Raw genomic sequence first — 18,887 nt, 5'->3', positions numbered from 1 at the left:
TATTTTTGCTTTACACCATAAATATAGAAACGTGAAACACGCGGTATGATGTGTCAATGCCACAGTCGCTTTCATATACTGCCCCCTGGTGCCACATCCATGTTGAAACATGTGTAACAGATCAGTTAGAAAATGCAGCTTACTTGGGTCCTTCAGCTTCTGCTTCACGGCAAGACCAGAACTGGAATAAATCTGCTGGATTTCCCACAGACATCTGTCTCATATCCTCAAGGTTGCTGAGCAGGACAAAAAAAAAGGCATTAAATACTTCAAAATTAGAAAACCAAAGCATTTTACAATTATGTGTATTAACTCCATCCGGCAATGATTAGATGTTGGCTACAGCAGGCATGCTAAAATTAACCCATTCTCTTTACTACAAGGAGTAAACCTTGACAATCTATTCCAACAAAAATATATATATATATATATATTATTTTTTTAAACTGTATCACTATTTTTACCTTTTTATTGTAATATTAAGATATAATTAAATACTTGGGGGGGATAGATAGATAGATAGATAGATAGATAGATAGATAGAAAAGCTTGGTAGTGATTACCAACCAATAGTCTCCTAACTGCCTTTTTTAAAACACAGCCTCTAAAATGTAAGGCAGAAGCTTGTTGGCTGTTTTCTTTTATTTTTACAATTGTATCTCTTTCTTGCTTCTATAAATATTTCTTGCTTCTATAAATATCTCCCTTAATCTCAGTCTGCTACTCAAATTACCCTTTTTTCGCAGCACGTTTTCATGTTAAAAACTTGATATATTTAAAAGATAAATCCTTTTCCTTCTGGTAGCAGGGGAACACAAATCAAATGTATAATGCAAGTAAGGAAGTAAGCAAGTGTACATTCATATCGGAAGGAAAGAAAACGTTGGATCAAGTAAAGGACATAACAGATAAATTAACAGTATAAATAAAAATGAAGGTTGGCCTAGATCCAAACGTAAAAAATAAACAGGGGAGGTGGGGAATGCCACAGCCTAATGGGGCCTACACACACAGAGATTTTGATGCTAGATCGCTCAGCACACTTCGCTGCACAGCGTTGTGTGCCGAGGTATACATATATTCCCAGGATGCTTTTCATGATGAGATAACAGTGTATAAGAGCTTTTCTATCAATGCCCATTATTCTAGTTCACTCTGTCTGACAAAATCCTTCTTAGATGGACAAAACCATGTGCACTGCAGGTGGGGCAGATGTAAAATGTGCAGAGAGAATTAGATTTGGGTGAGTTTTTTTGTTTCTGTGCAGGGTAAATACTGGCTGCTTTATTTTTACACTGCAATATAGATCTCACTTTGAAGTAAAACCCCACCCAAATCTAATTCTCTCTGCACAAGTTACATCTGCCCCACCTGCAGTGCACATGGTTTTGTCCATCTAAGAAGGATTTTGTCAGAAAGAGTGAACTAGAATAAGGCCCAAAGGGCTTTAGGAGCAAAATCATATGGAGGGTGCGTCCTAGTCTAAAAATAAACTTGTCGACTATTAGTGTACTATTGCGTTTGCACCTTTTTTATTGCTCTGTGGTATATTTATTTTAGCTGGCTGTGTAACTGATCTACAAATGGGTAGGAAGCCACATTTTTTGTGCATTTGGTGCATATTTTTTTATTATTTCTGTTTTTTAAAGCATTAGACCACAATTCACTTTTTTTTACACAGACTCTATGGGCAAAACTAGACACAGAGGATATTAAGTATGTACAGCAGACATAACATTAAAACCTCCTGCCTAGTATTATTTAGATGGCCCTTGTGCTATCAAAACAGTCCTGACCCGTTGAGGCATGAACGCCACAAGGCACGTTCTGTAGTATCTGGCACCACGACATTAGCACTAGCTCCTTAAAGTATCTCTTTGACTATTAACAACAGTCTATAAGGGTACACAGACATTATACGCTAGTACATATTAAGGCCATGTTAATAAGAGATTACACAATCAGGTAAAGTGAACAAATTGTTCATGAGACAGTGTAAAATATAAGGGTGGGAATGTGTGTATTTCGAAGAATAGACACTTACACAATGCAGTATTCCAGTAAAGACAGTTTATCTATTAATTAGCATGGTATTGGTAGTAGTATAATGTTTCCATGGTTACAGCTGGTAACTATGGAAACACTTTCAAATCGGTCCGATATTTGGTAATGGGAATTAGACATTTTTTTGGTGAGAATTTACATTTCAACTCCATTAACCATATTTACTACAATTCAAATGGACAAATGTTCACTAGTAAGGTTTGCTTGCTATGTGTTTTTTTTTTTTTTTGTCAAAAAAATAAGGTGTTATTATTTGTCCTAACGTAAAAGCATTGTTTATATCTAAATGACCATGCAGCATTTTTGCATCTGTGCTGTCACTTATGAACAGAGAAAACATGGTTTAGGAAACGCATATACTACCTTTGGAGCGAATCATTGAAAAAGTTACCTACCACCTGGTTGCCAGGAACATTATATTATATATGCACTACTGGAGAAAAGTGTTAAATTATCCCCATTTTCCACTTTTAATTAATGCAGTACAATGACTCAGTTGGTAAAAAAAAATCATGGCCATTCTGTTTATACAATTTCTCCTAATTGTATTACTTAAAATTGCCACCTTTTCCAAATATAGGGGTAAATGTAATAAGGTGTGATTTTTGTGAATGTGCAATTTTTTGGTCAAAAAACACACGTTTACTGAAAATATAATAGTCTGGAGGTTTGGGGTTCTTTTGTGTTTTTTTTTTTTTTTTACCCATTGGATGCCTACTTGGATGAAGAGAATGTGATCTAAACTGGATCTAGGTGAGTTTTTTTTTTTACCCACAGGTACCTATTGGATTCTACTGGACAAGAGGACTGACTCTACGTGACAACAAAAGTAATTATACGTATGTATGTATGTATGTATGTATGTATGTATGTATGTATGTATGCAGGGGGGGATCCAGGATAAAATGACAGGTGGGGGCACCATGATAAAAGAGGGTTTAGGTGGGGGAGGGGCAGTGTTAGTGGTGCCAGTGTACATGCTAAGAGAGCGGCAGAGAGAGGGTGGGAATGGGATTAAAAATAGGCCCTGGCATTTTAAATACACAGGCCCACCATGGCAACAAAAGTGAAGGATGTAGTTGTGCCCGCGCACTGAAAAGGGGGTGTGGCCACTCAACAGGGGGCATGTCCTTGAGTGTAGTGTACAACACCATGTACTTCCATGTACTACACATTATGCAACAAAATACTAGACCCCATTATACTTGCCCCTTACACATGATACCAAATGGAATGAACCAAAATTCATATAATGCCACACGGATTGAGCCAAGATTCACATAATGCCACACGGATTGAGCCAAAATTCACATAATAACACACGGATTGAGCCAAGATTCACATAATGCCAAATGGATTGAGCCAAAATCCACATAATGCCCCACGGATTGAGCCAGAATTCACATAATGCCACACGGATTGAGCCATAATTCACATAATGCCACAAAGATTAAGCCAAAATTCACAATACGCTTCATAAACAGGGACATTGTCCACCAAAGGCGTGCATTAAACATTTACACCATAATGTCCATTACACGTTAAGTTACACGCCATTATGTCCATTATGTATTATGCCAAACACCATAATGCCTATTAAAAATTATGCTACTTATCTACATGCTCATTGCCAGAGGTTCCATGTTCGTTGCCATGTGGGATTACATGCTCATTGCCAAGGGGGAATACATGCTCGCGGTAAATGGGGGACAGCCGCCGCCAGGCAGAAGTGATAGACACTGACAGTGGCAGAACCTGGCTGTATTCAGAGCACTGCAGGTCCCGGCTATTTGAAATAATACCCCTTTCACACCAGAAAATGCATTCCCAGGTTGGCCCCTTTCACACTAGCCGAGTCCCTGCATTTTCTGGTGTGAGGGGGAGAGAAAACCACCCCTCCCCCCCTGTAACCAGTTATCTCATTTAACCGGCTATATCTACGGAACCAACTGACCCATTTACATGAGACAAGTATCATATTAAAGAACTTTTGAGTGGGCTTTGAATGATTTTGGTCCAGTAAAACTGGAATGTTTGGTTCCAGAGTAATCTGCCCTCAAAGAACATGAACAGCCATGAAATTACATTTAAAAAATAAAACAATTGGTTTATGCTGCTTTCAGACCGCATAACTGGCTTTGACCCTGTATTTGAAAATGTTTCCAAAAACGGGTCTGCCAGGTAAAACCCCTTTCACACCGCATCTCTTAAACGGTATATTACTGTTTAAGTGGCTTTTTTTTACACTGGCAGACCCGTTTTTGGAAGCCAGTGCGGTCTTCAGTGCCCCCCCCCCAGTTAACACACACACAACCGCCCCCCCCCCCGTTGACACACACACACACACACACAACACAACACAACCGGGCACCCCCCCAATGTTTTTGAGGACCCCCCCCCCCCGTTCAGCCGGTACCTCCTGCGACGCGTTGAGGATCCCGGCAGTATGGGGCAGCCATTTTCCGAAAGTCACTTTTCTTATAAGAAAAGTGACTTTCGGAAAATGGCTGCCCCCATAGGAAAGACAGTTTTTTTTAAACGGGCTTTCCTATGGGGCAGCCATTTTCCAAAAGACACTTTTTTTTAACAAGTGCAATGCATCCGTCCATACTGCCGGGATCCTCAACGCGTCGCAGGAGGTACCGGCTGCACGAGGGGGGGTTGTTAGCGCTGGGGGGGGACGACGGGACGTTAACTCGGGGGGGGGCGTTAACCGGCGCGCGGCGGGGGGATTTAACCGGCGTGCGGGGGGGCGGAGCACTCATTAAATATTCACTGCGCTGGGTCACAAATACCGTTTTAGACCCGATTTTGATGCCAAAATACCGGGTCTGAAACGGGTAGGACCCTCCATTTTAACCGTTTAAAAAAAACTGCTTTTTTAAAACGGTAAAGTGGTTGTGCACCTTTCAGACCGCACAGATTACCGTTTTAAAACGGTTAAAAAAAAATCGGCAAAATACCGGTTTTTAAGTGCGGTCTGAAAGGGGCATAACATGCAATATCTCTGGAACCGATTGACCGATATGGACCAGCCTGATATCATATTGAAGGCCCAGCAATTTGGAATTGAATGAGATTAACCACAAGCTTTTGTGATGCCAAGGAGGAACTGGCAGCCGCCGGAACCGGGTGGGGGTCGGAATTAACGGGTCCCATATTATCCTATGGGGAAAACGTTACAGCTTTGCCAGGGGGGGGGGGCCTGAATCCGCCAATGTATGTATGTATGTATGTATGTATGTATGCATGTAAGTGTGTGCATGTATGTCAATAAAATGTAACTTTCTAAGGTGTGTGCCTGTATTTATTTTTGTATTGGTTTCACTGTGGAACTACAAGTCACAGCAGGCCCTTTAATGCCCCACGTGCAGGTACTTGTGGTGCTCCATATACCTGTATGCTGGGAATGCTTGTTGGGACTTATTGTTTCATACCGAAAACCAATATTATTTTTTGCACAAAATGACTATCAACCCGGCACCCACCACCCAGGGGTGCCAGGGATAGCCCAGGGCTTCCCTCTCTCAGGGACCCCACCCAGGGCTGACCAATCACAGGTTAACGGCACAGTTATGGGACCTTATATAAAAATTGCAGCCCGGCGCTGGTTTAAAAAAATACGAGGGGACTGGGGGATATTTGTAACCAGGCCAGTCCAAGAGACCGGCACTGGTTTGGGAAATATGGGGTAATCTCAGTAATTTATTTCATCATATTTTTGTAACCAGGACTGGCTGAAAGAGTCCAAGGCCGGTAATGCTCAGGGGTCCCTTTTTCTTTTACAAATCCCTTTTTCTTTTAAAAATCCCTTCTACTTTTACAAATAAACTGTACTTTCCCCTTACTACACTTGTATAAAAAAAATCACACATTGTCTAAAAAAATTGCAATTTCCAGTTACTTAAATTTTGCCAGAAATTGCAATAGATTTCTACTTTGCGCTAAAATTTTTATTAGATTTGTGGCTAAAGTCGTATATTTGACATGTGCGACTTGGTACGATTTTTTACATTTGTGCAACTTGTTCCACCCTATTACATTTGACCCAAAACCTCCAGACAAACTTGTGACTATTCTTTCTACATCAGAGATAGACTGTTCAGGAAGCTTTTCCCATCACTGCTGCATAAGTTACCACAAATACGTTCCAAATGCAGGATGCTTTGTTTTCAAAATTTTGTCGTTATATAAAGGTCAGCTTCATTGGATTAAAGTTTTTTCCATCATTTGAAGCCCTCCATCTCCTTCTTTTGTTGAAGGTAGTATTCTCGGATTTGTTTTGTCGGAAACGGATGTGAATTGTCCAATTCAAAACCATCTTTCGACAATCCAATCCTGTGCAAGCGCAATAGTGTGCCCCTTCAGCAGACTGTGTTTGTGAAGGTGTAAAACTTTTCAGATTATATGGGTTTGGCAATTGCCAGAAGAACATCTGAAGCTAGAGTGTAGAGTGAAGCATGGAGCTTGTGGTGTTATGCTGTTGTTTTTTTTCTGCTGACATTTAAAGAAAATTAAGTAACCCAGATGGACTGGCCAGATCTTAACAGAGATCCCACTGGGAACCGAATTGGAGAAAGGGGTGCATTCTAGGCAGACTCTGGGGGAGATTCTCTAAGCAAAAAATGCGGTAAATGCTCTAAGCAATCTGGCTGATGCCCCATAGAAGCCTATGGGCTTCGAACGCAAACCCACCACCACCCCGCTCGGACCCACGCCCCCCTCCCCCTTACCTGTGTTCGGGCAGCACAGAGCTGTGCTGCCCGGACCTGTGACCTCCTCCTCCCTGCACTATGATCCTCTTCCAGGTGCAGGGAGGAGGAGAGCCCGGCGCAGCAGCAGCAGCGCCGGGTAAGGGAGGGAGGGGGAGCCGCCGGGACCCGATGGGACCCGGCGACTCTCACCGCAAAGGACAGCTCTTAGCGCAAGGGCTGTCCTTTGCCATAATTATCGCATATGTTACAACATATGCGATAAATATGTATGCAATGGGCGGCGAAGGGGGGCGGAGCTGAGCCGTGATTTTTAGAGAATCTCCCCCTCTACCTTCTTCAGTGTCACAGTTGGTCTTGGTACTTAACTCAGAAAGGTAAAACATTATGGGGCAGATGCATTAAGCCTTGCAAAGAGATAAAGTGGAGATAAAGTTGAAGGAAATAACACACCAGCCAATGAACTGTGTGAAAAATGACAGTTAAGAGTTGGCTGGTGCGTTATCTCCTTTCAATTAATCTCAACTTTTTCTCTACTTTATCTCTTCACCGGGCTTAATACATCCGTCCCATTGCCTGCTGTTGCCCAAACACTTGTGGATACAATTTTGTTGATCTATTTGCTGTCAGTGTCCAATCGCTTTTGTGTACACACAAACAGATACATTATATACACAAACACTACAAATATTAGCGTACATTTTCTTCACAAAATCTTTTCTCAAACAAAAAATGCAAAATAATTAGAAATTGTTTAAAAAAAAAAAAAATACCTAGAAAACAACCTAGTCAGTAGATACAAGGTACACGATGGTGTAGTACTTCACACAAAAATGTCACAGCTAAAGAGATCAGCATAAAAACATAGTTTGGGTAGTTCTCTAACGCAGTCAGACCTGCTGATCAGCTATCCATCAGGGAATCTGGAAAAAACTGTATGTTAAAAATCCAATCATATTTGGTTGGGATTGGCAAACCAATGATTTATTTTGGAATTCCCCAATCCCCAACCCAAGCATCGGGAGCACATGGAAAGGATATATGGGCCCCTGCACTGTAGACTTAGTTAATCGGCTAGTGTTACTAGTTTATTTGGAACTTGTGTATTATAGCGGTGCCCCCGATGTACATCGCGCAATGTTTTTATCGCATCGCATGCCATGCACCCGATGGTATGCGATGAAACATTGTATAAGCACCCTAAAGGGTGATTTTAAGCACCCAAATGGGTGCTTGCAATGTTAAATGCACCCCCACGCCACCCCCCCCCCACTATAAACGTGAACCCGAAGCGTGGCGAGCGCAGCGAGCCCGCGAGGGGCGGCGGTACGCCGCGCTCACCACACTTTCTATTCTCAACTCCACGCCGACGTGGATAGTGGGGGTATGAAAAGGTCGGAGGACGCGGGCTCGCTGCGCTTCGGGTTTACGTTTATAGTGGGGGGGTGGCGTGGGGGGCCATTTCACATTGCAAGCACCCATTAGGGTGCTTATACAATTTTTAATTGCATCGCATCGCATGGCATTGTATGCCATACAATTTTAAAATTGTATGACATTGTACAATATCGCGCGATATCGCGTCGCATACCATCGCATACCTTATGGTATGCAATGCGATGGGCGCCGCTATAATACACAAGTACCGTTTATTTTATTTAAATAATGTTACTTCTCACTGCAAAAATAAACCACATGGCCTCATACCCAAAACATTTTTTTAATAAACATCCAAATATTATTTTCTATCTGCATCCCATACCCACATGTGATGTTACTCATATGCTGGTGCACCAGTTGCACTCAACGTGTTACATCAAAGCAAACACATTAAGTACAATTGAGTGAATTCCAATGACTTCCCAAACACAAGTAAGGAACGTGAGTGGGTGTCCTGCATTAGGTTAGCATTGTATGTGCATGTTTTATAAAGTAAAAAGAAGCAATGAAGTCTATGGATCTGCTCTTTGAGGCACACAGGCTTTTTCCAAAGTGTCATACTCTGATACACATTTTCTGCTAGCAAAAAGAGCGGCCAAAAGCCTGGTACATTAAAATTAATATTAATCCACGCATGCTGTCACACACAGGCTGTAAATGGCTATAGTAATTATTATATATGTAAACTATAGGATACCTTTATATATAGATGTACATGTTGTACTTTGCTTACTGAAATCAGAGGATCAGTCTGTAGAGGGCAAGGAGGAAGGATTATAGGGTAGTCAGTGTAAAGTAAATGGTGATCTTAACCCCTTCCCGACATTTGACGTACATTTACGTCATGGCCGGGAGGTACTTCCCGACACATGGCATAAATGTACGTCATGAGTTTAAACTGTCACTGCGTCTCGAGACGCAGTGACAGAGGGACGATGTCTGCTGTCCCTGACAGCAGACATGTCCCTGCATGCCCAGGGGGGGCTGCGATGCCGCCCCCCCGTCGGCGATCGCTGTGATTGGCTGTTCAGTGTGAACAGCCATTCACAGCGTTTTCCTGTGTTACCAGCGAATCAGACGCTCGGTAACACAGGTGTCAATCACCGCCGGGCGTCAGGGGGCATGAGGGGGTCATCGGTGACGATGACACCTCACCCCACCCTCACCCCACCTGCCCCCAAGGCTGTGATTGGTCCGTGGGACCCACGGACCAATCACAGCCAAGGCGCGACATTTAAACTGACGGTGACTGCGCTGCAGACGCCATTCCGGTCTGGAATAGCGTGCAGAACGGTCACCGTGCCTGCCTGCCGTGAATACCGACCTGATCCTTGCTAATACTTACCTGATCCTTGCAAATACCTTACCTGATCACCTTATCACTGCTTGTAGCGTGCTGGACGCTTCCTGGATCTGACTTCCTGAGACTTCCTGCTGCTGCTGCAGTGTGATAGAGAGATAGAGAGATAGAGAGAGAGATAGAGAGAGATAGAGAGATAGTGACAGAGAGAGCTATATTTTGTGTCTGCTACCCCCCCTTTTTGGGGGTGCAGGGGTTTTCTATATATAAATAACTGTCAGTGCTGCTGCTGCAGTGTCATACAGTGATAGATAGTGATAGATAGTGATAGATAGTGAGAGGTAGAGAGATAGAGAGATTTGTGTCTGCTACCCCCCCTTTTTGGGGGTGCAGGGGTTTTATTTTATATATATAACTGTCAGTGCTGCTGCTGCAGTGTCATAGAGTGATAGATAGTGATAGATAGTGAGAGATAGAGAGATAGAGAGAGATAGTGACAGAGAGTGATAGAGAGTGTATATTTTGTGTCTGCTACCCCCCCTTTTTGGGGGTGCAGTTTTTTTTTATACATATAACTGTCAGTGCTGCTGCTGCAGTGTCCTAGAGTGATAGATAGTGAGAGATAGTGAGAGATAGAGAGATAGAGAGAGATAGTGACAGAGAGTGTATATTTTGTGTCTGCTACCCCCCCTTTTGTGCTGATCAGTATATCTGTGCTGATCAGCAACTTTTTGGGGGCGCAGAGGTTTTTTTTTTATATATATACCTGTCAGTTGCTGCCAGTTGCACTGTCAGTTGCACCAAAGGTTGTGCACCTGCTGTCCCTCACTGGTAATCAGTGTCGCATCACTGATCACCTTTTTTTTTTTTTTGTGAGTGCTGTGGGGTCTTTTTTTAATTTTTTTTTTACACACACTGATTTTGTGGGTGTCCTGTGGCCACTGTGCGCCGATCAGTGACGTACATCACTGATCAGCTTTTTCGGCACAGGGTTGATCAATTTTTTTTTTTTTTTTGATCAGATTCCTGTTGCCTTTGAGCGCTGTTCAGTGACAGACGTTACTGACCAACATCTGTGCTCAATTTTTGGCGCAGGACCTTTTTTTTTTTTTTTTAACCCCTTCAATTTTTTATTTTTAACCCCTTCATTTTTTTTTTTTTTTTATTGGTATAAAGTATTTTTTTTTTTCTGCACCACATACACACTACACACTACATACCCCCCGGATTGAAATAAAGTTTGTACCCCCCCCTACACTATACACGTGTTGAAACATTTCACTACCAGTAACACAAAAATAAAAATGGCATCCCAAATGTCCTCCCAAATGTCCTCCCAGTCATCCAGGAGAATGTATTCAGTGGAGGAGGCATATGCCATGCTTGCCTCTGACTCTGACACAGGCAGTGATGCAAGCGGGGAATTTGAAGGATTCGTCTTAAGCTCCTCTTCCTCCTCTGGTGATGAGGGACCCCCTCAAAGACGCCCCCGTAGATCAGCTGAGATTCCCCCCCCAATAATTGATCTAGTATGGACCCCACCACCAGACAATTTTGAGCCCCAGGTTCCTGAGTTTTTGGCCATGCCAGGAATCCAATTTGATTCCACAGGTCTCAGAGAAATTGACTTTTTCAAATTATTTTTCTCTGATGATTTTATAAATTTAATGGTGGACCAAACTAATTTATATGCCCAGCAGTTTATTGCTCAAAACCCCACGTCATCATTTGCTAGGTGGACCCCTGTAGATGCAGTAGAGATGATGGCGTTTTGGGGTCTGGTGTTTCATATGGGCATAGTAAAAAAGCCAGAAATTAGGCAATATTGGAGTACAGATGTTCTGTACAGTACTCCATTTTACCGTATGGCCATGCCCCGGACTCGATTTGAGACAATTCTTAAATTTATACATTACACCGATAATGCACAGTGCCCACCCAGAGATGATCCCACCTTTGACCGGCTATTCAAAGTCAGGCCGGTCATTGATCATTTCAGTGCCAAATTTGAAGAGGTGTACATCCCTGAAAAATTTATTTGTATCGACGAGTCCCTTATACATTTTAAAGGAAGGGTTAAATTCCGCCAGTACCTTCCCAGTAAGAGGGCAAGGTATGGCATAAAAATGTATAAACTGTGTGAAAGCACCTCAGGGTACACCCACAGGTTTAGGGTTTATGAAGGGAAGGATTCAAGAATTCAACCGCCAGAATGCCCCCCCTCCCTCGTAGGTGTTAGTGGGAAAATTGTCTGGGATTTAGTGCACCCCTTCCTGGATAAAGGTTATCACCTCTATGTGGATAACTTTTACACTAGCATCCCCCTGTTTAAGGCCCTTGGTTCAAGAATTACAGCAGCTTGCGGTACTGTGCGCAAGAACCAAAGAGGCCTCCCAAAAACGCACATTGCCCAAGTAATGAGAAGGGGTGAAAGCAGGGGAATATGCACCGAAAATATGTTGTTGGTCAAATATAAGGACAAGAGGGATGTCCTTATACTGACAACAATTCACGGAGACAGTACCACCTCCGTCCCTGTACGAGGTACCAGTACCCACACCTCAAAACCTAATTGTATCCTGGATTACAATAGGTACATGGGCGGAGTGGATCTTTCAGATCAGGTACTGAAGCCGTACAGTGCCCTGCGGAAAACAAAAATCTGGTACAAGAAGGTGGCCGTGTATATCATCCAGATGGCACTGTATAACGCTTACGTGCTATTCCGTTCTACCGGCCAGAGGGGGACATTTATGCACTTTCAAGAGGAAGTCATAAAGGGCCTAATATTTGGGAACCAGCAGGCAGAGGGCCCCAGTACTTCTAGTACTGGCCCCCGTATTGTACCAGGGCAGCATTTTCCTGATGAAATCCCCTCCACTGGAAAAAAGGGCAGGACACAAAAAAGGTGCAAAGTTTGCTATAAAAAGGGAATAAGAAAGCAAACTATTTTCCAGTGTGACACTTGCCCCGACAAACCCGGCCTATGTATAAAGGAGTGTTTTAAAATATACCACACATCTATGGAATATTAGGTTCATAATTTCACCGTGCTTCGGGGGTCTTGCTAATGCCACATAGCACCCACCATTCATTCCACCAGAATCTGAGCCGCAAAATCCAAAAATCACTCCTTCCCTTCTGAGTCCTGCCATGCACCCAACTGGTATTTTTTGGTCACATGTGAGGCATTGCCGTACTCGGGAGAAATTGGGGCACAGATTTTGGGGTGCTTTGTCTCCTTCATTCCTTGTGAAAATGAAAAATTTTGAGCCAGAACTGCATTTTTGTGTAAAAAAATGTAATTTTTCATGTTCACTGCCCAGTTTTATCAAAATTGGTGAAACCCCTGGGGGTTTGAAATGTACACTATACCCCTAGATGAATTCCCTGAGGGGTGTAGTTTGCAAAATGGGGTCACTTGTGGGGGGGTTCCACTGTATTGGTGCTTTGGGGGTCTTGCTAATGCGACATAGCACCCACCATCATTCCACCAGAATTTGTGCTGCAAAATCCAAATATCACTCCTTCCCTTCTGAGTCCTGCCACTTTTTGGTCACACATGAGGCATTGCCGTACTCGGGAGAAATTGGGGCACAGATTTTGGGGTGCTTTTTCTCCTTCATACCTTCTGAAAATGAAAAATTTTGAGCCAGAACTGCATTTTTGTGTAAAAAAATGTAATTTTTCATTTTCACTGCCCACTTGTATCAAAATTGGTGAAACCCCTGGGGGTTTGAAATGTACACTATACCCCTAGATGAATTCCCTGAGGGGTGTACTTTGCAAAATGGGGTCACTTGTGGGGGGGTTCCACTGTATTGGTGCTTTGGGGGTCTTGCTAATGCGACATAGCACCCACCAAAATTCCACCAGAATCTGAGCTGCAAAATCCAAAAATCACTCCTTCCCTTCTGAGTCCTGCCATGCACCCAACTGGTATTTTTTGGTCACATGTGAGGCATTGCCGTACTCGGGAGAAATTGGGGCACAGATTTTGGGGTGCTTTGTCTCCTTCATACCTTCTGAAAATGACAAATTTGGAGCCAGAACTGCATTTTTGTGTAAAAAAAATAATTTTTCATTTTCACTGCCCAGTTGTACCACAATTGGTGAAACCCCTGGGGGTTTGAAATGTACACTATACCCCTAGATGAATTCCCTGAGGGGTGTAGTTTGCAAAATGGGGTCACTTGTGGGGGGGTTCCTAACTTTTAGCATCTTATGGTGCCTAGAAACCTACATGGTGCCTAAAAAATAATCTCATAAAAAGGAGGCTCCAAAATCAAGTAGGTGCTCCTTCTATTATGAAGCCTGTGGTTTGGTCACCGTGCACACTAGGGCCACATATAGGATATTTATGAAAACAAAAGAATTGGGGGAATCAATTTTCAGTCACATTTCTCTAGTAAAATGTACTGTGTTCCTTAGAAAAATGTATTAAAATTGCAAATCTGCAAAAAAAAAGAAATTTTGAAATTTCACCTACACTTTGTTTTAATTCCTGTGAAACACCTAAAGGGTTAACAAACTTCCAAAATGCTGTTTTGAATACTGTGAGGGGTGCAGTTTTTGAAATGGCATCATTTATGGGGGTGTCTCACATACAAGTCCCTCAAAGTCACATCAGAACTGAACTGGTCCCTAAAAAAATCAGTGTTTGAAATTTTCTTGAAAATTTGAGAATTTGCTATTCATATTGTAAGCCTCCTAGTGTCCCAAAAAATTAAAAGGAAGTTGAAATAATGATGTCAACATAAAGTAGACATATGGTCTATGTTAGTTATTCACTATTTTGAGTGGTAAGATTATTTGTCTCACAAGCAGAAAATTTAACATTTTGCAAATCGCTAAATTTTCCATTTTTTCACGATATTTTGGTATTTTTCACAAAAAAACACAGACTGTATCGACCCAAATTTACCACTAATTTGAAGTACAATGTGTCACGAAAAAACAATCTCAAAATCACTGGGATAAGTAAAAGCAAAAAAAAGTTATCCCCACTTAAGTGAGACATGTCAGATTTGAAAAAAAGGGCTCTGTCAGGAACGCAAAAACTGGCTCTGTCAGGAAGGGGTTAACATACAACTCTATTTGTGGCTCCTCCCACATGCTGGGGGTTAGTCCCACCCACCAGCCAATAAGGAGCAGACTTTTGCTGGTGGGCGGGAATTACCTCCGGCATGTGTAAACAATCATTTGGGCTTCTCTCACAGGGGTACTGCCAGCCGGAGAAGCCAGCGATCAATCCGGGATCTGTCTGCTGAGTATAATTTCCCTTAACAGGAACTCATTGGGATTCTACATGGAGAAGAGGACAGGCCTACGAGGTAATCCATAGGCAATGTATGTGTGAATGAATGTAGGGTGTAACAAAGTTATACTGTTTGTGTGTTTTATTTCACTATTTGTAATGTTGTGGAACTGCAAGATACAGCGGGCCCTTTAATGGCCCGCATGTTGGGACTTGTGGTTCTCCAAGTTCCAGCATGTGGGGCAGGCTTGCTGGGACTTGTAGTTACACAACATTACACAATTGTTTAATCTATTTTTTACCATCAGCCCCATGCCCACCGCCTCATTGGCATCGGGGACAGCCCCAGGCTTCAGCTTGGGCAGGGGTCACTGTGGAGGGGGGACACACCTTTATTGGGGGTGCACTCCTCCAGGGGAACTTACGTAAGAAAGTTTCCCCTTGCATTGGCATTACCTTGTTGGCTGTTTCGGCATTATGCTGGTTGCCAAAATACGGGAGACCCCTAGGCATTTTGTCTGCCATATTTTGGCAGCAGCCCATAGAAGTAATCATGGTCCCGGCGCCTGTACAATATAAGTTACAGGCACCGGGACGAGCGCGTGCGGAGTACCGGTATAGGTATTGCGCATGCGCATTTGCCGTTTTTGCACGGAAGCCCGCAGCAAGGCGTCCCGGTGGGAGGTAAAAACCGCCACTGCCACTATTGATTGTAAAGTGCAGCGGAATATGCTGCGCTATTTGAGAAACTATAAATAAGTATATATTGAGTACTATGTGGCATACACACATGGCTAATTAATACCCATTTCTAAGCCATCTGACTAGATAGCTTAGAAATTAAGCACAGATCACTCTGTGTGTGCACCCTATAGCAATGGAAATGTGTGGTCTCATGCATTGCCATCACTCTCTAGGCAAAGAATTATCATCAAGATGATATTAGGGGCACTTTGCAATAGAGCTGATTGGTCAATAAGCTGCTGTCACAATAATAAGGGGGTAGTCACTCCCCAAAACGATGGCTACAAAGAAATGGGTATGCTCCATTTATCCTGCTTAGATTGCAGGGTTTTGCCTATAAGCATAGGCAAAACCCTGCTCAGCACAGATGGATATATGAGCTGGACACTATGGCCCCAAGAGGCCGTCATAAATGCAATACCATGAGCATGCTTGTTTGATAATGTATACTATTTAGATGAATGGAAGTGGTATGCAGTGTACATGCTTGTTTGATAATGTATACAATTTAGATGAATGGAAGTGGTATGCAGTGTACCTATTTTAGTTCTGAAGGTAGCAGGTTTTGTTATTTTTTATATATATATATATATATATATATATATATTTTTTTTTCATTGTTTTTATTAGAGTGCATTGCACTGCAACAATACAAAAGATACTTCACTTTAATGTAGAGACATTTATAGCTATCAGAAAAATCCAAGGAGCAAACAATAAATAGCAAGTGCAGAATGTGTCACTTTAGTAATTAAGCGGAAAACCCACCACTGACATGTATATAACAAGAACATTGATGAACATAAGAGGTTAGATGGCTTTACAATGTATTTGTTCTTTTTAGTATATTTATTGGATTGACTGTTTAGGTTTGCCCAGTGTGCCCCCCCACACCCTGCCGGTAGCAGACACCACTCCAACGGAGTGGAAGTTACATGGCCACCAGCCCCAGCCCCACTTGTCATTTATTTGTTTTACAAGAAAAAACATCTCTTATATCACCCACAGTACTTTACAATTGTTTTCACTACACGTTTATGATCCTACCCAGGGTTACATCATAGGCCATACTAAGAAGTGCTCACAGACCACACCGGCCGTGTTAGCACCTCAGAAGGTGAGCGCAGCACCTCCCTGCCTGCATATATGACTTGAAGCACAATTGTTTTCCAGTAACCAGAAGTGACTAAGCCAGAGGTTCCCAAACGCGGTCCTCAGGGCACCCCAACGGTCCAGGTTTTAGGTATATCCATGGATGGCTTAGCACAGATGGTTAAATCAGACTGACTGAGTTACTAATTAAGTCACCTGTGGCCAAGCATGGATATACTTAATACCTGGACCGTTGGGGTGCCTTGAGGACCGCGTTTGGGAACCTATGGACTAAGCGACAGTCTCATAAACAAAGAAATAAAACAGCCTTTCTAGAAAACAATTTTGGACATGGATAGAATTCTGAAATCCCATTGGCAAACGCAGCATTTTAGTGTGGGTGGTTCCATACATACGACAAAAGAAAAATATATACATACATGTATGTATGTATGTATGTATGTATGTATGTATGTATGTATATATATATATATATATATATATATATATATATATATATATATACATATATATACATACACATACACACACACACACACACACACACACACACACACACACACACCATATCTCCCATCTGTCTGGCGAAACAGTCCCTTTTTTGGGACTGTCCCACCTGAGGCCAGCAGTGGGGAGGGCAGTTGGGAGTTCTCCTGTCATTTGCTGTGGTGAATAGTAATAAATACACTGTGAACACGGGCACAGTGTCTATTCACGGAGACAGAGGGAAAGGGAGCACGGCCAACATCTTATAGAGTGCTCTCCATTCCCCCCCACAACAATTGTGGCTTTGCCACAAAACCACACACAGGTGGTTTTAAAAGTTGGGAGGTATGCATACATACATAGCTTACATACATACATACATAGCTTACATGCAAACTCATACCTTCCAACATGATCCTCTCCAGGAGGGACACAATGCTCTGACCCTGCACTTTCCTCCTAATGTATAATTGCCATCACCTGTTTGGAACAGGTTAATTAATAAGAAAGGAGCTTTAATACAGGTGATGGTAATCATTAATTAAGAGGAAAATCCAGGAATAGAGCAATGTGTCCCTCCTGGAGAAGGTCATGTTGGGAGGTATGCACACTGCAGACACAAACACACAGCATACGCTGTCACATACACACACATACTACACACACATATCGCAGGGTTGCCGACCCTCCCGAAATTTCCGGGAGTCTCCCGAAAATCGGGGCTCCCTCCCGGCCCCCCGGAAGGGTGGGCAACCCTCCCGGATTCAGGGGGGACCCCCGCTGTCCCCCGGATCGCGGCATTAAAATGCCGCAATCCTCGGGTCTCAGAGGAGGGGGCGGAGCTAAAATGACACAATCGCGTCATTTTAGCCCCGCCCCCTCCACAGAGATCACTGAATTTGCTGGTTTACCAGCATGGGGCGGGGCTTAGTGATGTCACGCTTAAGCCCCGCCCCCTGGGTGGCTACTGAATCTCTCCTCTCCGGGCTTCTCCCGGAGAGGAGAAAAAGAAAGTCGGCAACCCTGACATATCGCAAAGATGCACACAGCATGTACTACAGGATGTACTCACACAGCAAAAATAGACAGATGCACACAGCAATGACACACACATTGCATAGATGTACACACAGACGCACACATAGCATATATGCATACAGCATGTACTCACACACAGCATCACCCTCCCCAGTCACCAGCACCAGCTCCCTCCAACATTAGAATAGTGTACCTTCTTGTCTGCAGCAGACAGTCCCACTTGCTGCCTCCCCTGGCCAGCTCCCCCTAACAGCACAGTCACACGGTCACGGAGCACTGCCTTTGAGGAGCTGCACGGCACGCTGCCTCTGCAGCTAGCTCCCCCTAGTGTTAGTCAGCCCAACTGCAGCCTGTCTCCTGTACTTGGAGGCACTGCAGCTACCGGGAGATGCGCAGCCTGCATGAGGATGTGTTAATATCGGTCATCTGGTCCGATAGATCAGCAAGCAGGGGGGGTTTCTATGTACCTAGAACACTTCAGCTGCCTCCTTGGAGAGATTCAGGGAAAATTCAGTGAACATTACAAAATTAGAGCAATGCTTTTACTAGCAAGAGATGACTAGTAAAAGCATTGCCCTTTTAAATACACTGAGAAGTGTCGGGTTTTAGAACCCAACTCTTTGTAATTTAACAGTTGGGTTAGGTAACCATTGAATTATACCAATCTTGATTTAGGAATTTGCTGCCACTTCCCTTAAAAACATGTACTGTAAGATTAGTGCCTAATAGGGCC

At 43.1% G+C, this 18,887-nt stretch overlaps 1 long non-coding RNA gene across 1 annotated transcript in view; it reads right to left on the bottom strand.

Moving 5' to 3' along the window:
* Positions 1-18,420, bottom strand: part of LOC146007207 (uncharacterized) — a 42,344-nt gene extending 23,924 nt beyond the window's left edge. The window contains exons 1-2 of the long non-coding RNA XR_014444280.1: positions 18,348-18,420; positions 144-236 (exon numbers count right to left, since the gene is read on the bottom strand). This is a non-coding gene — a long non-coding RNA (uncharacterized LOC146007207). The remainder of the gene's footprint in view (positions 1-143; positions 237-18,347) is intronic.
* Positions 18,421-18,887: the final 467 nt, after the last annotated feature.

This window comes from Crinia signifera, chromosome 6, assembly GCF_055691185.1.
Source record: "Crinia signifera chromosome 6, ASM5569118v1, whole genome shotgun sequence".
NCBI classification, from domain to species: domain Eukaryota; kingdom Metazoa; phylum Chordata; class Amphibia; order Anura; family Myobatrachidae; genus Crinia; species Crinia signifera.
This window is presented reverse-complemented; position numbering and strand designations above follow the sequence as displayed.